This window comes from Zosterops lateralis (genome assembly GCF_965231275.1).
Source record: "Zosterops lateralis genome assembly, chromosome: 2".
NCBI classification, from domain to species: domain Eukaryota; kingdom Metazoa; phylum Chordata; class Aves; order Passeriformes; family Zosteropidae; genus Zosterops; species Zosterops lateralis.
The window spans coordinates 39,916,937-39,942,045 of NC_139763.1; the positions used below are offsets into that span (position 1 = coordinate 39,916,937).

Genomic DNA, 25,109 nt, shown 5'->3' on the forward strand with positions numbered 1-25,109 from the left:
TTTGCAAATTAATAGAGAACACAAACATATAGCTTAGTCAGTAAGTGCACTTTGCAATACCATAGCTTGTGTTTTTCAAAGGGGAGGGCAAATTAATGATCAAAACATGTGAATATATTTAGAAGTGAATGAGTAATGAAAAATCAGCACTGTGTTACTGAGATGTTACATTGAGCTGGCAGTCAAAGGGTATTAATTGTATGCCTGTGCGTTGGAAAAAAATCTGTCTGGTATTTTTCCAGACATTCTACAATGCTTTCAAAGTTAGGTGACTATAATTATATTTATATTGAACATTCAGAAACTAAATGAAAACTTATGATGACTGTCCAAGCTCACACGACCCTGAATTTACTAATGATTTAAGCATAAGAAACCCTGGTGTTGACAGCCAGGAAGGTAAGTGACCAGAGAATTATCTTCCTAATAATCATCTTCTCTAAAAACTACATTGAAAAAGAGCCTCAGACATTGTAACAGACAAAGACACTGAATAAGCAACACTCTTGATAAAAACAACACTGTTAACAGCCCATGGCCCCAACCAAATTCTAACATGGGTAATGCCATTCTGACCTACAGGGCCCTTTTCTCAGCCAGCCAGTGCTTAAAAATCCTCACCACTGTCCTCACAAGGTTACTAATTTACTTCCTGTCAAATACCTTAATTTGCTGATATTTAGACAAGTGTTACTGTGTCAACAGAAATAGTCATCATCAAACGTTTGATAAAGATTGTTTTGAAAACCTTCAGAGAGTTTATAAAGACTTCCTAAACTACACTAGAAGATGCAGAGCAAGCCATCAAATTCACTTCAAAAAAGTGGAAGCATCTACATCTTGTTAGTAAACTGGAGTTATTTTCCTCACAAGAAGAGAGTCATTAAACAGCATTAAATTTAATTTCTGACACTCAAAAAGCAACATTAAATTATAAACAGGCATATTTATGAAAAAATAAATATAACTTTGTCAGTTACATTAATCACAATTATTTAAGAACCAAAGATGCAGTAAATATCAGTAACAAAATGTGCATGGGCACACATTTGTTTGTGGTTTTGTTTGTTTGTCATCACCACACCAAACCAGGTTTTAATTCACTAAACCAACAGACTGTCTTCCACCAAAGCCAGGCTATATTGACTCTGCAATTACTAAAAAACACAAAACATCACACAAGTAAGGGAAGGATAGGACTGGGGCAATAGCTGCTCAAGCATGAAGGCATTATAAAAACCAAGGATGGGATGCTGTCCCATAGGTCACAGTAAGTGTCACACAGTTGTGACCCAAAAAGTCAGTACCCCCAACCCCAGGGTGCAATTGCTCCTGATTCCCATGCCACCAGCAGTAGCATGCAGCAATTAGTTTGGGACAACACATGAGCTAAAAATAGCTAAATGGGCAGCGGGGTTCTTAGAGGATTTTGAGGGACAGTCTCCAGAAGGGTTAACGCCAGTAGGGACAACTGTCAACAAATACACTGTCACCAGACATTTAATAGGGTAGATGGAGGAAAGCACACAGGAAAGGTGGAGGGAGGCTGTCTGAAAACTACACTTGTGACCAGAGATGCCTGCAGCAGTCACTAGCAGGGCAAAACTGGGAGTTACAAAGGTACTGTCATGGCAATGCTGATGAGATACAGGTGAGATAGCTGCGATCTAGAAAGCCAAGGAATACTGGAAGATGTTGATCAAACACAGGAATGCATAACTGAGAGAGGCTGTGGAGTCTTCATTCTTAGAGATATTTCAAACTCAACTGGATATGAACCTAAACAACATGTTCCAGCTGATGCCTCCTCAAGAAAGGGACTCATCTCCAGAATTCCCTGCTAAACCCATTTACTCCACAGTGCTAGGTGAAGAATATCAGGAAGATCTTAGTCTCTGGACAGGGACAGCAACCAAAATCAGAGAGAGCCTGGCACAAGCCTTGTCACAGCATAGACAAGACCCACATGTTTTGCTGAGATAAAGGGATATATATCTCCCTACCAAATTTCAAAATATCCATTTCTTTAAGAGAAAGCAGAGCCTTGTCATACTGATCTTTCTTCTCTAATAACTGCTGGTATTGATGTCTCTAGCCATTTATTTCTACATCTGTACTAAAGTATACTGTTCCTTTAGCTTTGCAGACAAGTGATAACCATTAGATCAATGAAATAATAGTTTAAAAAAAAATCCAAAGGTTCCTGTTTGTGGAAGGCAAGCTTACCCAATTGTCTTGGGTCAACACAGGATACAGCATAGTGCTAGGAAAACACATCTCGGGGACAAGCAGGGACAAGAGGGAACCCCCTTCACCAGCAAAGGCACGGAAGAAGTTGGGAGAAGCATCTACAATCTGAGAGAGGATGGTAGTGGACCACTTCTGTGACACCCTCTCATCAGCTGAGCAAGCACTAGTGTACATACAGATAATGTCAGGCAACATAGTCACAGCAAAGATACCATTCCATGGAATTCCACGAAGCACACTCTGTCTTGTCTCCTGCATTGCTTCTCTGCAAAAATATGCATGTAGTAGTGCTACTAATAGAAGATGTTCTATTATTCAAATCTTACATACAGTTCCTTGGAGAAAACTGTAGATTAATTACCCTGTAATGAAAGATAACTAGCTCTTACAGCTGCCCACCAAGAGAGGCCCAATATACTACATTTGAGCAAATGAAAAATTCATTTATTTTTTTTCCCCTTGGAAATCATTCTCAGAAAATATTCTTTTTTTCCTATATGTTTTAATCATCAATGTACATAGCTCTCCCTCCAGTTTCTATTTGTGCTCTACTTACAGGAAGTTTACATCAGATATGGGCAGAGATGTCTGTGATTGTGTTGTCCTCTTAAATGTGGATGTTCAAATAAAATTAAGAAAAAGGTTCAGGTTCTTTTGTAGCCAAACTTAAAAGAAAAATATTATTCCTAATTTTATTATCTTTAAGTAATAGGGCTTGTATACTCTTATATCCGAATTTGGAGTTTTCCACCAAGCCCTGTTTTTACTCACACATTCTTACATGAAGGAAATGTGCAGATTTGGCCATTTAATTTTATTTTTACACTAAAGGCAAAGAATTACATGTGAAAATAAACACAACTGAAAATTATAAAAGTTTCAGATTATTTTCTAATTATGTGTAAGTTATACTTCTTGGCTAGCATTAGGAAGTAACAGTGGAATTTGGCATATTTAAACCTGTGGAACAAAATGTGATGGACAGGCATTTAAAATGCTACAGCTTTGGGACAACAACCTCTCACTATCTCAGTGTCATAAATAAAACAAGTCAATAAATTATTTCGATATGTAGCACCAGAGAATTTACAGGCACTTAAAATGAAGCAATCTATGAGATACCCTTGTGGTCCTGCTCCTATGAACCACAACCATTCTGAGCTCAGGATATTATGACAAACGTATCTACCATGTATTCCCGAATACCACCAACTCTGAATCTGAAACAAATTTCATCTGGTAACTACAGCTGAAACAGCTTTTTGGAACAGACACAGTCAAGTTCCTCCTTCCCCTTCCCAACAGATGGGCCTGAGAGTTGGACAGTCTGGCTTCACTCATGCTATAAAGTAATTAGACAAACAAATCTGGATCCTGTAAATAAGCATGTGCTCGAAATTAAGCATGCTTAAACAGTTACAGGCCCTAAATTTCAAAATTTTAGCCTGTAGAGGGAATCAGCTGGTTAAATTAAGGCAATCTTTCTGAAAAAGTTGGTATTTACTTCTTTTCAAAGGCAAAAGAGGCATGAAACTAGGGTAAACAGAGACTAGAAAAGTATCAAGTTTGAAAATTAAATGTATGTAACATTTTGATGCAAACTGATGTCTCAGAACTGCATAAGATAGCAAATAAGACCACAGTACTCTAGAAAATTTTTCTACTTTAATAGTTCAGCTAAGTTACACAAAAATGGTGAAATACAACAAGCTCCAGAAGTCCAATCTCCAATTTATCTGCTGAGCTAGGATTATCTCAAAATTCTTAGTAAAATGGATTTTCACTTGCAAATTGAATGCTGAAGTAGTATGTGCAACTACATGTTCCTCAAAGCTACAGAAAAAAATCCTTAAAGGTAGAATATACTCTGAGACATAAGCAGTAAAAAAGCATCTATAAGTATATACAAAAGACTACATTTTACCTCCTGCACCAAAGAAGAGGGGCAAAGAGACAAGGAGAGACCACAACTGCACCACAGCACAAACGTAACCAGAGAATAAGCACAGCATGGCAGAGCAACTCTAATCCCAACATGCTCTCACCCTGGAAAGGCCCATTTTACAGTCCCAATGCTCCATCATCCTTGTGGTCACCTGCTAACAATACATCAGGTAGCAGCAAGACACTTGTTCTGATGGGCTCAGCCCAAGAGGAAATTTAGCTGTCAACACTGAGAAATGCTCTACCATGGTAACAAACTCAGAAGGTAGTACCATTCTGCCACAAAAAAGTGGAGTCCTGACCTCCAGACTGCTCATTTTTCACACGTCAGCCATCTCATTTTGCTAAGTTCTCTTTCCAGATTACTTTTAAGTTTGCTCTAGATGACTACATAAATACTAGTCCCAGCACAAGGGAGATGGCAGGAACAAGTGACCACGGCCAACACCTCCTTAACACAGCAGGAAAACTTCTGTTTACAGAGATTATGAAACTGCATCCTTTCACAAATGTGCACAAGATGTAAGGTGGTATTATGGTTCTCATTCCTTGCTTTGTAGGAGCAACTCAAGTACCATTGGCAGCAGGAGCTAGAGCAGGATTTGAAACCTTCACTGGGGAGTCCCAGTAGGAGGAAAGGCTAGAATAGAAAGGAATTTACCATGCAATTTCTAGAGCATCCTCCTAAACAGTAACTGGTCCCATCATTGAAACTTCTAAAAAAATTAATGCTGTCTGTTAATCACTTGTTAAAATAACTGTTTCCCAATTTCAAAACAAGTGTGCCTTTAATTAGCTTAAAGATGGGAAAGACTTGCTCCAAATTAGAAAGCTGACAAGCTGCAGAGCTATTGGTAAAAACCAGTTCTGCATCAGCAGAACTCCTTCCCCAAGCCTCATACTTCAGGCTCTACCTGAATTGTCACAATCTCAAGTGGATACTTGATAAGCATGTAAGCATGATGCTATAAATGTAAAGGATTACCTTGGCAAACTTTTAAAATAAGTAAGAATCACCACTTTCAGTGAGAAATAAGTAGTTTTAAATATGATGTCACAATGATCTCTCTACATTTATTGCAATAAAAGATTTCAGTAACTGCTTGGAGACAAGTTAAATGCACTCCTTTTCTCCGTCCAAGTTTCAGTCTGTACATTTTTTAACAAAAACACAATCTAAAACATGTATTTATTAATCACTGTGAATAAAATTGATGCTCATCATCTCTCCAACAAATTGAAAATTAAAAAATAATTTTAAAAACCCACTAAATTTGAACTGACAAGAGAGCTAGCCATAAAAAAAATAGACAGTTTGACAGAAGATATTCAGCTACAGAAAAGTATTTATGAACTAGAGCTGGTGCTTGGGACTGACTTCTTTTAGAAGAACAAACAAACAAAGATCCTGGCTCCCAAGATTTTCAATACAGGAAAGAAATGTGAAAATAAGGAACTCATTAACTCATGTCTGGAATAAATAATGTTTTCCACTCTGAATATAAATACATTCCAAAAGAATTCAAAAATATTATGTATAGGAAGGGAAAGTTCTAAAAATATAGAAACCAAGACCAATATTGTCACTTTTCCAGACAACCATGCCTCTTATTTTAAGGACTACAGTACAGATATCGGGTCCCTAAACCTGTAGGGCTTCACGAATTAATATAAAGAGCTTGTTCTTTATGAAAACAAAACAAAAGTTATATTAAGTAGTCTCTTAAACTTACATTGCATCACAAGCATCATATTGCATTATATTGTATCATAATTCTTGGCCTTTCCTGGTCACATTTTAAACAAGTTTTATGTTTAAAAGCTCTATTAATGGAGAGCACAAGACTCTTCCCACTGCAGAAGCTTGAGAGGTAACTGAAAAGAGGAAAGACAAATGCCCATACCTTTAAATACTGCTTTACTCAGCCACAAGGACTGCTTGCATGTCTCCATTTTTTAAAGAATGGTGAGGATTGATACCCTTTTGTGGCTGCAGGCATTAGGTTTTTCATTTGGAGCCTCAGGTTTTTCTTCCCCAGGTACTTTTTTAACTTACCCCTTTTTATTTTTCTTCAGATGCTAACAGAATTGGAGAAGGGGAAAAAGCATAAACCAGCTTTTCACTACACATGTGCACGTGACATGGAGCACAACAGAGATGTGGTGAGCATAATTAGGTTCTTTGGATTTTGCTGTAATATAGATGAAGTCAACAATAGACAGTAGTGATACTGTAAGGTGATTACATTTATTATAATTTGCAATATCCATCATTACACTTAAAAAAATGGAGAGTCATTTAAGTGTTAAACAGTCAAGAATGTGATTGAAGTTGTTTCTATCTTTGATCTTTCAAGTAAATTTTCTTCAGCTCCAGGACTATATCTTCACTGCTATTTATCCTTCAACTTTAGATCAGAAAACACAGAGTGACCTTTGTGCAAGGAGCAAATCTCTTCATCACAGATGTATGAATGGTTCAGAAAGGAGTTCTTGCCATTCACAACATTAAAACTACATTCACTTTATAACCTCAAGGTCTTCCTTCAACATATTATTTCTCAACTAGTTTATGTAAGCCTATATATCTTTGTAGTGGTGTGGTTTTGGTTTTATCAGCTTTATGTATGTATTTGTTCTTTGTTTTATATTGTTTTTTGTAAGTTGTAATGGTTTGCCCCATGTCACCCATATTCAGCTCTTCTTGGTTTTACCCCAACCCCAGTTATGTGTCAATCATAAGTTATCCAGCCCCTGGGCCTTGTCTGTCACTTTGGGGTCTCTCCCAAAAGTCTGGAAAGTTCCAGTGAGGACCCCAAGTGATTGGACAAGACTTCAGCTGTCTTCCCACCCGAGTTATTGATTTGTTACAATGTGTATCAGGTAACCTGTGGAGCCATACCCACATGATCCCTGATTTGTCCCCAGTTAAACCCATCCCTGAGTTCCTCCCCCCAGTAAAAGATGTTACTGTTGGGGGTTTCCTGCCTTTTCCCGCTCTTTCTGCCAAGGGGTCACTTCTGCTGAGGCAGATACCCTGAACTGAGGTTATCCCCACTGGGGGATGAATAAAGCCAGCAGTTAACCCAGAGCAGAGTCCCTCTTTCTTTCCTGCTGTCATCACTTGACTCCTTTGGGCAAACAAGAACCCAAGGGATGGGTGAGGTTCATCCTGCTACCAACCCGTGCCCTTTGCTGTCCAGGTGTCAGGGCTGGCTGAGGCACAGAGACACTGACACCTCTACATATCTTTAAAGGTATTTTACACTTCTGCTGTCTAATAATGATTAGTTATGGTCCATTTGCCACATCTTTTCATGAACAGGCTGAATACATCGGTAAAAGGACAGCTTCTGTTTTACTCACTCATATGGGGCTTCAGTTCCACAAGAAATTTGAACCTCATTATTTTAATCCCTGAAGAAAAATTAATTTGATAATGCTCTATATATTAAACATTCTTCTCTTGGTCCAAATACTTATACCACTTATTCATATGATGATATGCTTTTGTAATCCAAGAAGGAATATATACATCACTTAACATAGTTTATACATATAGTTTTACAGCCAGTTTAATTTTTAGAAAGGCATGGAGAATTAAGACCCTTAACTATCATACATAAACATTATTATCCAGTAAATGTCAGCAGCCTTAGTAATAAAAACTTATAGTATAAAAACAGTTCAGACTTTTTTTTTAAATCACATGACATCTGAGCTGCTTCAAAACTCCCTGGAAGATCACACTGGATCCTTGTTTCAGGGAAGAATCTATATCCATTACCAGCTATTACAATGCAGATAATGTAGCTGAATGCTAAATTCCTTCAGAGCACACAATTCAAAAAAGCAGCAAGACATACCAACTTCTTGACACCTAATAGCATTTCCTTTCCTGTTCACCAAAGCATCTCAGTTGTTTTCTATTCTTTAAATTAAAAAAAAAAAAAAAAAAAAAAAAGAAAAAAAAAAGAAAAAAAAATACACCAAAACCTGCTCAAAAGCCAACTTCCAAGTTATAAGGCAAGAGCTTTGTGACAATTTTAAGACTGAAGTTCATGTTTTTGTAATTTGCAACAGTACAGCATCCTGACCAGTCTCTGTTTTGGAATAATTAGCATAAGCTACTACATTATAGTGATACCTGCAGTTTTCACTGCAATCCTCAAAATACAGTCCAATTTGAATGAAAAATTTCAGGCTTATAATTTTGTTATAAGACAGTAACAAAAGCCAAACTTTGGATATCTTATACAGGGAAATACCAGATCAAACCAGAAGTCTTATACTCAAATAAGAGTAAGCAACCAGAAATTAAATTTAAACCCTTCATAGTAACATTAATTACTTTACATCACTTGTATCATTGGCATTCAACTATCACAGGAACATGGGCTATAAAGTTTTATTTATCCATGCTGAAACCTAATCATTACCTAGGCTTTTCACGAGGCAAGTTCCATCTCCATTTCAACTCCAAGTTATCCCTGCAGTAGCTTCTCAGTCCAAATATTTTAAGAAGATTTGTCACTCCTAGAATGGAGTCCAGTCATCAGATTTTATTTCACTCTACCAGACCAAGATATAAACATGCTACACTAGAAACTCCTTAAAAGGGAATAAGATTTTCTTATTCCTAAAGGCTCTGTTTTCTTTCATTATTTTTCAAAGGCAGCTGCAATGGTTGCACTTTTACAGTACTGTGTACCAAGACTGATGTGACATTACATAACATTGAGACTACATGGCAATATAAGTATCTCATTGATGGAGTCAGATTCAGGAAACCATCCCTGCACTGAATGATAATGCAGGCTTTTTAAGAATTAGCTGGACTGGAATCTCAATACACTGACAAGAACTTTTGAGAGATTGGGTTAGTAAGGTTTTTCCATCTCCTTTTCTTCTGCTGCTCTTTAATCAGTTTTAAACTTTAGTCACAAATTTCCTAGTCTCCTGTGCTGTGGAAATATTAAAACATATTTGTGTATTTTCCCTAAATCATACAGTAGTCAGAAACTGGAAAAAAGAAAACCTATCAGAAAACAGATTCAAGAGGGAGAGGGAAAGATAACATTGGGTTTAACTGCAAGAAGAATGCCTCATTTTGAAGCCCTCAGGAATGATACTTTTTTCCACAGAAATGAGGCAGAATGCTAAATGATTCAAAGTTATATAGACTACAGTCCATGCATGAACATACTGCAGATATTTTATCACTGCTTCTTCAATTCTAAGTAATGGAAAATTCAAACTGTAAATTCAAAGAAAGATAGTTCCATAGTTTTCTGGCACTTGGAGCTAAAACAATAGCCTGGATTATATTTAGAACATAATGTGCAAACATGCATTAATACACTCATCCATGGACACAGTATGTGAACTCAACTCTTCAAGCTATCCTTTATGGATATTTTGGTGCTGTGAGGCAAGCAGTATATCAGATTTGTATCTGTTATTTTCTAAACAAAGCAAATGCTTTAATGTAAAGTATATTGCATTAGAGGAACAGATACTGAAATTAACATATTTAAGTTACATCTGAGAGAAAAGCACTTGCAAAAGCAACAGGCAAATTACCAGAAATAATCAAAGCAAAAACATTCTAAGAAACCAAATACAAATTTATTTAAGAGAATCTTTGGCATCTTGCTGTAGGAGTTGTTTGAATCTCCCATTCCTTTAATTGTGGAGGCTACTTAAGAATTTCTGTGTCAGTCAGGACCAATACTGAAATACAACTATAGTAGCCCACTTTCAAAATTCTGAAAACCCATTTAAAGATACCAGTAGGGGGTAAATTAAAGCTGTAAGCATTAGGAAACTAATAATTTGAAAAATGTAGAGGCAATGAAGCCTAAAGTTATCAAGCACTGAAATGACTAGAAAAGTGTTTTGTATAGTTGGAAATAACTAAATCAAAAAAAAAAAAAAAAAAAAAAAAAACAAAAAAAAAAAAAAACACCCACCTTTTGTAAAACAAAAGAAGATAAAATTATAATCTACTACACAAACTAATATATCTGAAACAAAATCTTGTAGAAAAACCATTAATTTTTATCACATAGACATTTTGGTGTAAGGTATAGTAGAAAGATAGAGACAGTCTATACAAGAGCAGAACCCAGAGTGCCCTTTATTCACCCTTTGGAAGCTCTTAATTAAATATACATTTGTCAAATTTTATTTCACTGGACTCCAGTCTTTCACTCTGAAGATTTCTTGCACAAGAATTTCTCTCAGCATATGCAAAAGGCTAGAACTTTCAGTAAAAAGAGTTCAGAAAGAACCGTAGTAATACTGTTTAAATTGTTATTCACAATAAGGTGAAGAGGAATTTCATACAGCAGCTGGGAGGCTTCAGTTAACAACTATGAAAGCAGAATGGAAGCCACACTGTACTATGCTAAGCATGATATGTCATAAATAAAGCCATTACTATTCTCATGAAAAAGTTAGCCATATTTCACTTCATAAGCCATTAAAAACCTCAATTCACAGCACCTTCTAGGGAGAGTCTAACTGTCAGGTACTATGAAAACTCATTACAGAGTACACTCCATCCATGAGGTGCCCAAACTATCTGAAATTGCTCCTTAGAGCTGGAAATAACTGCAAAAAAAAAAAGCCACTTATCTCCTGAGCTTCCTGCGCCTTCTAGATGAAAAGCCATCACATTCTTGAACACAAAAAGACAAAAAAACATGGAAGGAAGTAGCAGGACAGGATCCTCTCCTGCTCAGCTCAAGAGCAACATATTTTGAGAATAAATACATTAATATGTATAAATTCACAAATACAGTATGGAAATGGACAAAGTTTCTCAGATAAATTAAATATACACATGCCCAGTGCAAAGTTTGAATACTGTCTGAAGCCAAACACTGAAGAGTGAACACAAAGAAATACTCAACCTCCAACCAAGGTGAGAGTTCCATGTAAAAAGCAAGCAACTACATATTACAAAACTGTGTCAATGCCTAAATACACATACACAACACAAACGGAAGTCTGCATTTAGGCATCTTTTACCTTTCAAGTAACTTGTTTTTAAATAGCCTGATATTATTTTAGTATGGTGGCTTTGAATTTAAAATTAAGCACAGCTTGCCAGCAAGATGCCTTGCCCAAAAGTCCAGGCAGGGAACATATTCTTCCTGAATTCCCACCTGAGCAAATTAAACAACTTCTCTTGGTGGGACAGGCGGAAGCACCACTCTGCAGCACACCTGCTGCCCGTCTTTGAGAAGCAAATTTACACATGAGATTCCTGAGCAGCCCTTTTGTGTTAAGAGGCATGTTCTCCATATAAAGAATAATGTACTTTCAGCTTTGTACATGCAACAGATACACAGTATTTGCACAGTCCACTACAGTCATTTACCAAAACTCATCACAGCTTTATAATATGGCTGCTATGGGAATTATTTATCTACATTATTAAAACAGAACCCATGAGAAAAAGTACCAGTCTTAAAAAGTTCAAATGTTTCCGTTTGGTACCACCTTAAAATAACATGTTCTTTCTGCAAGCAGAGTAAAAATATACACTGAAAATAAGAGATTGCCCTATCCCATATATACATTTGATTCTCTGGCTTCCTGAACTCATTTCTAATGAGTGTATAATTGTCTTCCCAAAGACTAAAATTATTTAATCACAGTTTGGGATACAACAATTAATGCCTGAAATATTACATATGTCACAATACCAACTACTAAAATTGAGGAACTTGAAAATTATCCTTTGAACATTGCAGTATGGGCTGCATGGGTGTTGAATTCCCTAGATGCCTTCTACCAAAAATCTTCTTAAAGACAAATATGGTTACAGGCTATACTAATTTGGCTGACCAGAATCTATCTCTTGCTCCATAGAAAGTGAAATCTAAATTTAAACTAAGAGAACAAGCAACTCCCTCCCAAAAAACCAGCTAAATTACTATCCTGTAGGAACATCCTATATTTTGAGATCAGATCCTGTTCCAAAGACCAAAGGATCATTCATCTACTCAGAACCACCTTTAGTGTGGTAACAGCTTTGCCCCAGCATTCACAGTTATAATCTATTCCTACCGGAGCACATACAGGAAGGTACAAGATGTTCAATCAAAATGTGGATCAATGCTCCAAAAAGTCATAAGATCCAGAAGGCAAACAGTTCCCCTTCCTTTAACAACTGCACAACCCTGAACACAAATATATACAATGCCTTAAGACACAACTTCATTACTTGAATGACTGGGGAGGGCAATGGCACCCACAACAGCCACAGGATATGCTTTGCTAGCACATTCAGCCAGGCAGGAATAGGTGAGAGCTAGAGGACCTACTCAGCAGAGACTAAGCCCCAGCCCAGAAGCCTGCCCTACCATAAACCTACAAGAAGAAATCTTCATTGAAAGCACTCAGCCCCCTCTTCATTTGATCCATTCAGAATCACAGACCAGTTGTAAGACAATCTGCAAATGCCTTATGACTTCAGTTATGACTGAAAAAGAAACTAAAACTCTTCTAAATTTAAAGGATAAAATGTTCTCCCCACTTTTGTGGAAGCTCTACTGAGGCAACCTCAACTGTTTGCTAGTCTCAACGACTCTGCCAGGCAAGTATCTCCAAATTTCTTAGAGAAATTTACAAGTGTTCTAGCCAAAAGGCAAAATATCTCACATAAGTTTGGGGTTTTTTTCATGAAAAAAAGCATAATTTTCCTCAGTTTTTTTTATAACAAACCATGAAAAAAATTGTGGCTCACAACCAAGAAAGTTTTTCCAGTAACATCATAGATACTTTACTACTTGTTAACTCAAACTAGTATTTGTTGTCCAGTCATGATCTCAATAATTCAATTACCACTGCAGATAGCTCCATGCTAACACAGGAAAGGTAAAGGACACAGCCTTCCCAGACAATCCAAATAGCTATTTTGCAAATTAACAATAGGAATTCCAAACCTGACCAAGGCAGCTATGAAAATAATTTCAGCATGTGAAAAATATTCAAATGGCTCTACTTTCTACAAACATTCTCATTTAAATATGTGCACCCAACGTTCAGATAGGGTAATAAAAGGGTTCACAAATTCTTACACAATAAACTGGCAGGTTTTATTCACAAGAATGTTCTGGAATATCTTTTGCTGGTTTTCCCTCCATTCTAAATGCATTTAATGCATTCCCCATCCCCAAACTGTATAATAAGTAACTTGAATATAAACAGTGTTCACAATACCTAAGAGTGAAAGTGGGAAAGAGTAAGCACCAGTACTCTTTTGCAAGAGCTCTGAAGAACACGTCAGTATGATCCTAACAGGCATCTGGAATAAAAATGCTTCGTTGTCCGTGTACATATGTAAATTCAGCAATATCTATCCTTTCAGACAGAAAATATATGCAGGCCTCTCTACAAAGGAAAGTATAATTTCACAGTATAAGTTTCCACATAGTGCTCTGAAAATAGAGTAGCTTGGAAAATAGCAAGAATATCACTCCATCAAGAATACATTTAGCTAATCACACGGTTTTATTACCAAACTAAGCTGTTGTTACATAAAAGCATCAATTTTCTTCCAAAAGCAACCTTTATTTTGCATCTGAATTGCCAACCACTATGTTACAGCATCCCAACACACATATATTTGCCATTACTGCAGTGAACCACACACATCTTCAAGGCAGTCAGTAGGAGATGAGGCAGAGGAAAGAAGAAAGTATAAGAGCAAATATTCACTGAGATCCCCATCATCATGATCTAAGAAAAGGAAACTGCACAGCCTGTAAGATCGTCTGTTTCTAGGACTCACTGCACAAGCATCACTTTTCTGTACCACTTCTAAATAAGTAACCTAGTTGGGATGCCCATCTAATGCACCACATTCCTGTATTAAGAGAAGGCTTGCTAAAAGAGAAATTTTGAGGAAAATTATTGTAAAGGTAGTTACAAAGGAAGAGGAGTTTGAGGGTAAATCTACCTGAAGTAACCTTTCTAGACATCATCTTTGCATTTTTCTGCTGCTTCACGCATTACTAATCAGTGGCCCACTAGAAACTTCAGCACCAATTGAAAAGCCTGGCAGGGTATTTGGCTTTCAATTCTTCTACTCAGTTTATTCCCAACACAAGTATATTCATCAGGCTTAAAAACAACTCTTGAACAAGGGCAGCCACTCAGCAATGAAATGTAAATTACTGACATGTGCTAAAACCTGCACTTGCCACTGCTAATGAGCACATTAAAGGAAAAAAAGCTCACTAGATATTACTGCAATCTTTTCACTTAACCCTATGCGTACTGAAAGCCATAACTGAGTATCAATTAAAGAACCCATCTCCAAACAGTGAGACACTATTCAGCAGGTGTATGCTTCCTACACAGTTCTGACACAAAAATCAGGATGGACAAATATGTGCAAACTGATATCAGCCTTATTTTTAAACTTCCATTAAACTTTTCAAGATATCAGTAAAAAAAAAATCATAACCATGACAACATACATAAATTTCCAGGTTAACAACACTAGCAGTGTCAGATCTTAGGTGATTAAATAAAACAGGATTAGCTGCCAATAAGCCCCAAGGTTAGGAAGTCAACTTGTAGCAACTTCTCCCTACCTATTACACTCACAGGGAGGTAAAGACCCTGAAAATAATCTTCTCGAAACAGCAATGGCCTGCAGAGTCACAGAAAACAACACCTTTGCCTCCACAGCATCTAACAGTGATGCACTCCATAGTGCAGTAAAAGCACTACCAACTATACACTGACTCCAAGTCTCAAATCTTTTAAAATTTCACATTATCAATGTTGCAAGAAGCTACTGTAAACTTACATGCCAGAGAAGGAGGAGACAATTTTTGGTGAAAAACTACACCCATTTAAAGGGGATCTTCATATTTTGTGGATGAAAGAAATTATTTAAAGATTATTTGGTTAATCAAGTTTTTCAAGTGTTTTACTAAATAAATAACCTTTTTTGATAAGGACGCATCATAAAAAGATGGCTCTCAGAACTGACTTTCAAATTCAATTAGATACCCAAATCAGCCTACATTAAGTGCCTAAATCCCTCTCAATAAAGTTTCTGTCAAATATTACTTCAGCTATAAATAAGTTAAAAGTTTATCAACTTTGGTTGCTTATTTTTTTTCTCATACCTCAATCCCAAGCTACCATCCCTTTGAGTTTGCCTGCATTCTTAATAAGACAGAGGCTTGTTAACTTGTTTCTGCTAGAATCTGCTGTACTAGCCTAAAGACTTTAATAGGGGAGTTAAGAGCAGGAGATCTATGATTTGTCTAAACAAAGATAATTTTAACAGGACAGGTTTACAAAGTGACTAGGTGTCACTGTCATCCCAGCACATCCAAGGAAGGCAATAACTCTCTACGGGGACAACAGTAACAAGCCACTGGGAGCAGCAATCTCTTGGTCACAGTCAGAAGGGCTGTCTGACCACAGCTCAGTAACCTGATCCTCAGGAGCTGAACACGAGTTGGCCTTCAGGGAGCAAGAAGCACTTGCTGGGTTCTACACAAAACACATCAGCTAACTTTAGGCAATCAACTTTTACAGTTGTGTTAATTCAAAAATTCACTGCTGATAACATTTCAACTATATTTTAGCAACTTTCCCCATAACTCTAGCAGGAATTGTTCAGTAGATGCAGTACTTTAAGCTATCAAAGTTATTGATTACTTCCATTCAGTCTGAAATATAAATGAACAAAATATGCTGTAAAAATAGACAAAGCTTATTTGTAAGCAAACCTTCAAATAGAATTAAAGTGAGAAGACCAATAGATTCATATGAGGGAGCAGGAAGTATTTTAAAGGAATTTTAAAGAATTCCAGCAAAATTCTTTAAAATATTTGCTAAATGAACAAAATGAACCACTAAACACAGTAAGGTGGCTGCAAGCAATCTATTAAACTCTTGCTCTTACTTGGGGGTCTTGATTCCTGTTGCACTCAGTAAAAGCTTTCATTGACAAAAACTGACAAACCAGGTACGGTACTATCAAGTAGTGCTTATGTTGATATGTTCATAGATTATTTTTTTTGAGCAACTCTCCTATGAGGAAAGGCTGAGGGAGGTGGGACTGTTCAATCTAGAGGAGGTTAAGAGGGAGCTCATCAACATATATAAATGCCAGAAGGGAGAGTACCAACAGGACAGAGTCAGGCTCTGCTTAGTCATGTCGAGTGACAGGATCAGAGGCAAGTAGCACAAGCTGAAACACTGGAAGTTCCCTCTATTTGGAAACAATTTTTTTTTTTTTTTTTTTAATTTTTTTTTTTTTTTTTTTTTTTTTTTTTTTTTTTTTTTTTTTTTTTTTTTTTTTTTGTGAGGGTGGCCAAGCACTGGCACAGGCTGCCCAGAGAGGTTGTGGAGTCTCCATCCTTGGAAAGGAAAAAGCCCACCAGACATGGTCCTGCCAACCAGCTCTGAGTATCCCCACTTGAGCAGAGGAGTTGAACCAGCTGATGCCCAGAGGTACCTTCCAACCTCAACTATTCTGTGAAATAAAGACTGTATTTGATAGCCAAAATAGAAACCAGGTCCAACTGAATTATGCATTCTACAACCATACAATAAAAATGTGCAACTAGCTGGAAGATATTGTAACAATCTAGAGGATAGTAACTGAATAGCTAAGAAATTTAAGTGTCATTAAACAGGTTAAAGACTAAAAAACCCTATTTAACCCTGACATGCCTGAATACAGTGTCTTAATTTACTTTCAATAACCAACTGTATCTGGCATATTAGCAGTGATTCTCTCAACACGCAGAGGTAACTGGAGCAGTTCTCACACCACAGAGAAGAATCACCCCAGAGAGGTTACATGACAGTGTCCTGCCCAGGAAACAATACTGAAACAAGGGAATCCACCAGGGAATCCTACAGTACACTAAACCAACAAGTAGGTTAAATCTCATTGCTGTAGAAACTATTCAAAATATTTGAATGCTTTACAGTACAGCACCAATACTACATACTGTACAGATATTAAACACCTATGCAAAAGTTTTAATCAAGACCAATACAACTATATTAAAGAAACCAAATAGATATATAAAATAAATTCTTATCTTATAAAACTAAGTTCTAATAATTCAACATGATGTTAAGCTCTAATTTCAAGAAAATTGTACTATTTCCTGAAATAGTACCATCTAAACATGTACCAAGAAAAACAAAGCCCCCCCGCAAAAAATTTTGCCCAGTCCAGGATAATAGGTCATCTTTAGAGACATGTTAACCAAAAGCCTTTCAGCTAGCATCCTTTTCCACAGCTAGTGTGGAAGTTACTCAAATTTCAGAATTCACTCAAATTGAAATCAGAAAGAGCCAACTATAGGGTGTGAATTAGGAATAAAGACTCAGCAGGGCATCGTCATTTTAAAGGCACTAAATCAAAAGAAAACACGAATACATTCTATCACTTATCACAGGAGGAAGGAGACCACCAGACGTCTTCTAATGCAACCTCCCTGCTCAAGAAGGGAACCCTAGAGCACATTACTCAGGATTACTTCCAGTTTTTTAATATCTCCTGGGAAGGAAACTCCAGTTCTCTCAGCAACCTACACCAGTGCTCAATCACCCTGACAGTAAAGATCATCTTCATGTTCACGTAAAACTTCCTATCCATCAGTTTCTGCCCATTTCCTCTTGTCCTACTGCTTGTACCACCAAGAGCCTGGCTCCATCCTCTTGGCACCCTCCCTTCAGATACTTACAGACATTGATGAGGTCCCCTCTCAGTCATCTCTTGCCAAGGTTGAACAGATCCAGCTCTCAGAGAGATGCTCCAGTTCCTTGATCATCTTTGTTGCACTCCACTGGACCCACTCCAGGTGTTCCAGTCTCTCTTGTACTGAGGAGCCCAGAACAGGACCCAGCACTCCAGATGTGGCCTCACCAGGGTTGAGCAGAGGAGCAGGGTCACCTCCCTCAACCTGCTGTCAATGCTCTTCCTGATGCACCACAGGATACCATTAACCTTCTTGGTCACAAGGGCACTGCTGGATCAGGACAGCTTGCTGTCCACCAGGACCTCCAGGTCCTCCTTCTCAGAGCTGCTTTTCAGCAGGTCAACCCAAACTAAACAGGCTTCAAGAATTAAATTTTAAAAACTTCCTCAAAACTTCCCTCAAAAGTAATCACCTCCCAGTCCTGGGATGAAAGAGACATAGCATGTTCATATCCCTCCTCATGTAACACACCACTGTCAACAGCAAAAGCCTTTGTGTACAAAACCATTGCCTGTTGTAAGAAGATATCTTGGCTCAAACTGCGTATTCAGACTGATTTTGTCCTGTTGTAATTAGTTTTCAGCTACAATAGAGAACAGAATAGTCATACTGTGATAGGGAAAACAATTCTACCACACACATTATTGCTCCAATGTATTTTAACTGTAAGAGTGCACAAAATAAACCCTCTTTACTAAGTTGCATTCACCTTTAAAGTCAGAATTCATTTTCTTGATATGTATATTTTATAAAGAATACGTATAAACTCCTAAGTATTCAATCTGTAATGAAGATCTACTGAACACAGATCATCAATCACTGTAAAATACATCATTTCTTAAAATGCAGGCAGAAAACAGAAATATTTATTAAGGAAACATTAAGGAATTCTAAGCTGAAGCTTCATCTGCCTTGCCACAAAAGTAAATTAGAATCCACAGCGCAACAGAAGTTCTTATTTCAAAGATATATCTTTTAGTTATTCATGTCAAATCCAACTCCACTATTATTAATGGGACATTTAAAACTGATTTTAGAAACAGAGAAGGACATCACATTTGCAAGGTTACCACACCAGCTTACATCAGTTATACAGAATAGGACAAATTAACAAATCACCATAGATCAGAATGGACAGAATTTACCATAACCAGACAGGCTCGTCTGCATGATTGCAAGGCAATAGTAAAGGAGCAGAAAGTGAAAGGAAACAATATTACCTGTGTAAGAAGAGAATTACATAGCATTTCTTCTGCATGTCTTCTATTATTGCAATGAGGAAAATTACAAGTACAGAGTTAATATAATTGCAACTGTGTAAACAGTACATTTCCATTCTCACAACCAGACACAGCAACAGTGGGAAAAAAGAGAACAGAACAAAGTATTTCTGAAGAAACAGGAAGGATTCCTGTAAGTCTGGAAGTAAGTACTATTGCAGTGACACTGCACATCAAGAAATAATGAAGTTTTACAAATCAGGAATCCATATATCCATTCATCTGCAGAACCACATACCCTAATAAGCATGCTAAAGTACTGCTGTTGAAAGGCATCTCATGAGAAACATTAAATGACTTTCGATAGCCCATATAGGCGAAGATACCTCTAATATCTTCTTTAATCACACACGTAGCATTAAATCACTCCTCTGGAACCCATGCAAGTCCACAGTTCATCCACTAAGAGTCTCATGTTGCCAGGCATGAGACATCAAGAGGTTTTGTGCTTGCATTTTTTCAAATCAAGAGGTTTTGTGCTTGCTTTTTTCCTAAGGACAGTGGCACATGTTACAGCTTTCAAACTAAACTACTTGAAGAAAAGACACACTTAAACTGGTGTTTAAAAAAACACCAGTTAAAAATAAAAGCTTACTCTAAGTGAAAAACAAATAGGTTAAGACTGCCACATCATAGGAGTTGCCTAATCACAAAGAAGATCAAAAGCAAAAATATATTAAGATTATTAAGTTTAGGCAAAAGAATAAAAGGGGAGGAGAGTACTTTTGTCAAATCACATGAATCTTTGACAAAACACCAACCTGCATCTTTAAATATATGCATATAGGTTATACACATGTATACCCACAAGACCTGCAGATAAGCATCCTGAGACTTATGTTTAGGCGTACACCTGCCCTTGAAAGAAATGCTCTAGCTATATACAGCAGCTCTCAAGAGAGTTATTTGAAATTTGCAACAGGGCAAAACTGGCATCAATTTGCTCTGTTGCATAGCAATCTTAAATAGGACACTGATGACATAATATAAGCCAAAGGTATTTGAAGTTTTCTACAGTAAAGGAGTAATACAATTCCACACTAGTAAGGGCTAAGCAAACAGTTCAGAGGACTCAGGTTCATTTTTCCAGCTCATGCGGACTGGTAATGTCTGACGAACACTGCCCATGATTTAATACACACACTATTTGTCTCTCTCATGGATTTCACCCAACCTGATACAGCAGATTTAGATTCTTTTTCTATGAAAGAAAGTTTCCTCAGAATTAAATACAAAAATACAAGTAACACTCAGAAGCGTTCTACCTCAGAACAAAATAAGTATCAAAATTATAGGTTCACAGTCAGAGCTCTTTTGGGCAGCAAAGTGGTGACCTGTTCACTTAGGCTAGTTCACATTGCCTAACCTTTATTATCCTGTACAGACAAAACCTCCAGTCTCCAACAGACAAAGCACCTTAAGCTACCACAGGCAGTGAGTGGTAGCAAACACACTGCTGGCTTTGGTAGGCAATGAAATTCTGGCCTGCAAGGAATAGTGTACAAAACACACATTAAAAGCTCTGTCTTCCCCACTCCCTGAAGTACGAAATCTCTGCCATAAGCAGCTTCTTGACACCAAGCTTCCACTGCCTTTTTTTGACTACCTTTTCATAATTTGGCAAGCACAAATGTTAATCAGTCACAAGAGTTGTCAGGTAAAAAGCTAATGCATGTGAGAACACCATGAGATTCATAACAAATGTTTCTCAAAAATGTAACATCCACTGAATCACAATAAAGGAACTTCACAATTTGCTTACTAGTAACAAAGCCATGCACAACAATGGTAAAGAAACACTCCTGCCAATAAGAGTTTACATTTTAAATGGTGAGAAACCCATAATTAGCTGTGCATAGGTCCACAGAGCCACCTGCACAAAGCTCTTCACAGATCAGACATGTGTCCCCTTACAGAAGGTGACACAAGTTGTTCTTTGGTTTACCTCTTCCTTCTCAAACTTAGCAGCCATTTACAAACATGTGATCAACCACTTCCATATACATTGTTTGCCCATTTATTTCAGACAATACATTGTTGGGATTTTTAATTCCACCAAGAATGTTAATCTAGCTTCAAAGGTAAGGAGAAATAGCACTGCTTTGTTCTCCCCCAGTCATGTCAAACGGTAGTTGTTAAAAAGGCACAAAAGATGTATACAACCAGGTTTCACAAGGAATTCCAAAAAGATTCATATCTTATTCCAAAATTGAACGCTTTTTCATTCATGTTTATGGCTTCTATCCCAAGGAGTGGATTTTGGCAGGAGGTAGTGGCTGGCAATTTTTGCATCAAGAAGCAGAGCATCAGAATATTGTCAAGGCTGCATTCAGAAAAGAATATTCCAGATAAAGGTTGCATTTGTAACTTAAACTGCTATCATTTTGAGAATTTTATGCACATATTAAATAATTTTCTTGGAGGAAATACACCACAATTCACGACCTTTTATGAAAGCGTGAACTCTATCACATACATACAAGACACCTAAATACACTGAAGATTTATAGTCTTGCAAACTGATATTTTTCATACTAGGCTTGCAAAACAATAATTCAGCTGAATTTGTTTGTTTTGTTTTTAACAGTTAGCATCCCATGGGATATTCATGGCAGTCAATAAAGTGGAAGTTCATTTGTGTTTCATTAAATTAATAACTGATCCCATTATGACTAACTGCAATGCAGAGTCACCATGCATCAAGGTCTAAGTTTACAATCATTACCAGGAAGCAGGAAAGGAACATAACCTCAACTGCAAGACTCCTAACATCAGCTAACATCAGCTAGACAAGCAGCTGTCTCTGACTCTGGAATAATGTCTGTACAACCCAATCACACACTTACTTTCTCCTCACTCTTTTCTCACCTAGACTAAAAAAAAAAAAAAAAAAAAAAAAAAAAAAAAAAAAAAAAAAAAAAAAAACCAGTCACTGGGACTGTGGGCCAACCCCCAATCCTCCCAAACCATCCAGCATGTTAAGAGACCTGACTCAGCACTCCCATCCCCCACCAAAACAGCTGCTCTGGAAGTTTGCAACCGAGGGGGAAAAAAATGGCAATTTCAGAAAAGTATGTATTTCAATTACAGGTCAACCAAAAGGTTCATCTTAAGTCTCAGGCCTTTCTTCCTTCTCAAATTCTAAAGACCTGCTTTAGGTAACAGTTGACAGAGCTTCTCAGAAAAGGTTTGCATTAATTTTAATAAATGGGAAACATTAAGCAAGCTAACCTAAATACAGAGGTCACTAGCAAACTCTTCTAAAGCAGGAAAGGAACAAACTGCTCTTGCAATTTTGCATAGCATCTGGCAAAGGTTATTAGTAATTTTTTTTAATGCAGCAATAGATTTTAACTTCACCTTAACATTTATGGCAATACTGAATATTATGCAACTATTCCTTGAAGGAGGGATATTACCTACATGAAAATATATTTGCATGCATAAACTAAAAGTACTAATTTATTTCCTGATTCTAACGATTTATTTCCTGATTCTAATGAAATACATTCACTTGCATAAACCTATATTTTGTTATTCTACATAATAGCGTTGTCAGCATTTTCATAAATTCATCAAAAGATTCCATGTTCAAATACCAATCTTTAAGAAATTAACCCTAATATTTCTAAAATCTTTGACAGACTCACTCAGTATAAATGCCACAGATCTCTTTTCTGTCAGCCAACAACAGCAACCAGAGCAGATACACAAAGACAGGACTGAATGCACCAATTTGTTTACTGAATCACAATAAACAACATGCCAGATATTCACCCACTCTTTTTTTTTTTTTTTTTTTTTTGAAATTTTCTTTTGAAAACAAAGGATCATTTATTTGTGTCTCCCTTGCTCATTTTAAGAGAATAAAATCAAGTTTCTAAAGAAGAGAAAAATAAAGACCAGCAATTTTCAATATAAGTATCTATCAAATTCTTCAAAAGAACTGTCTATAACTGTATACTACTTCATGAGTCATTCAGACAGTAATGAACAAAAAGACATGCTTTTGTTCAAATCACATATAGGGGGATTACATGTGAGCTGACCCTCTGTGCGCTAATTGAAGATAAAGCTTTGCTTTGAGCTCATTACTGCTCTTACAGATAGGCTGGCAAGTTTAGAAAGTTTGGTGTCTTTCTCAGTTTCCCAGTTTAAGAAATTTGTTTTAGAAGTACAGACGCATACCAGGAAACAAGCCCAAGTTTCATAAGTTCCATCACTTCTTTCAGTGCAAAAGAACAAAACAATGTATATAAGAAGAGTAGGATAGGGCAAAAGAAAACAGAACAAAAAGGTCTTCAGCAACTTCATAACAGTTTAACAATGTAACAGTTACAGTATTCAATAAAGAGAAGAAACAGTAGGCAAGTTTTCCTCCTAACTATGCTAATCAGAGTGGCTTGAAAAAAATATAAGCGGTCCTAGTGAAAAAAAGATAGATCATTTCACCAGTTCTCACTAGGGATTTGATCTTCTAGAATCACTGACATCAAGGGAAGCATGATGATGTCTTAATTGAGACTTTAAATAGTACATTTCAGAAAGCAAAATCACATTACCTTGTTTTATTATATTTTTAGAGAACTGAACACACCAGTTTTCTGAAACATAATTAAAGCTATTTTGAGACTACAGTACCAACCAAAATCTCAATTGTTTTGTTTTTGCAGTGCTTTTAGTCACCACATTATTTCACAAAATTGTTCAGAAACTTTTCTAGGATCTGAGTGAAAAGACGAGAAATAGAAGGGTGGAGAGGATCTACAGGAATGTTTTTACCTCCTCCATTTCTGCTTAATCCTGCAAAAAAATTGTTCCAGACTGACACATTACCAATATTGCAACTAACATTACCACACCACTTACATTTTACTGTAAATAACAACCACACCACAACAGAATGTGCCCAGTTCAGAGTAATAACTACCAAATTTCCATGTTCAGCAGCAAAACAATGTAAAATAGCATAAGGGAGCACTTCCATTTCATTGATTTTTTTTTGTTACTAAAGAAACAGGAACTGTCAACTAAAGCCAGTTATCCTGCTGGTCTAATCCATTGAGAACAGAGTTTGCTATAAATTAAGCCAGGAATCTTCCCTGTAAAAAGAACATCCAGTACACGAAATAGAACAGTGATAAAAGAAAGCTGCTAAACTGCATGAAACTAACATGTAAGAGATTACCCTAGATTCGGTAAATCCCAAGCAAACACCAAGTGTTTAGAATTTCTTTCAACTTTAACATCACCAGCACTCAGCAGGGTGTATTCAGCATCCCACAGAACCTGCACTTGTTTTTGTCTAGGGGCTTTAAAAAAATATGTATCACAGCAACTTGGAAGTATGAAATTTTTAGATTTCATTCTCAAATAGTCTCCTTAATGAGCAGGTGCCCTAACACCAAATAATCAACTAAATAGTAAGGATCTGTATTGCAATTAGAACTCAAGCCTAAAGGAACATAGTCAAGGAAGGTATGTGGAAGACCTGTTCCACAAATGCTAAGGACAAAAGAACATTTTAGAATCAGATTCTTCAGTTAAGTTTAGCCTGAATCAAAAAGGTGCAAATTTTTCTCAAAAGCAGAAACAAATTTATCTTGCTGCCTGTAAAACAAGATATTTCTTCAGCTACATGGGTCATTTACTCCATAACAAAGTTGATAACTGCAATAGCTTTTTACTTTGAACTTAAATGTGCTTGTCCTTATTCTGAGCAAAACCAGTAGACAATAACACATGATCTGCAGTGACTACACATGGCATCCACCCAGGACTTTGTTCAAATATTGTGAACGTAACTTCCTCCTAGCACTGCTCACACTTTTAAGCAGTTGCATGAAAGCTTTTGGAAAAAAATAAAATCAGACCA

The 25,109-nt window shown here is 36.8% G+C and overlaps 1 protein-coding gene across 1 annotated transcript in view; it reads right to left on the reverse strand.

Moving 5' to 3' along the window:
* Positions 1 to 25,109, reverse strand: part of PCCA (propionyl-CoA carboxylase subunit alpha) — a 273,215-nt gene that overhangs the window by 207,177 nt on the left and 40,929 nt on the right. The gene's annotated exons all lie outside the window — the stretch shown is intronic.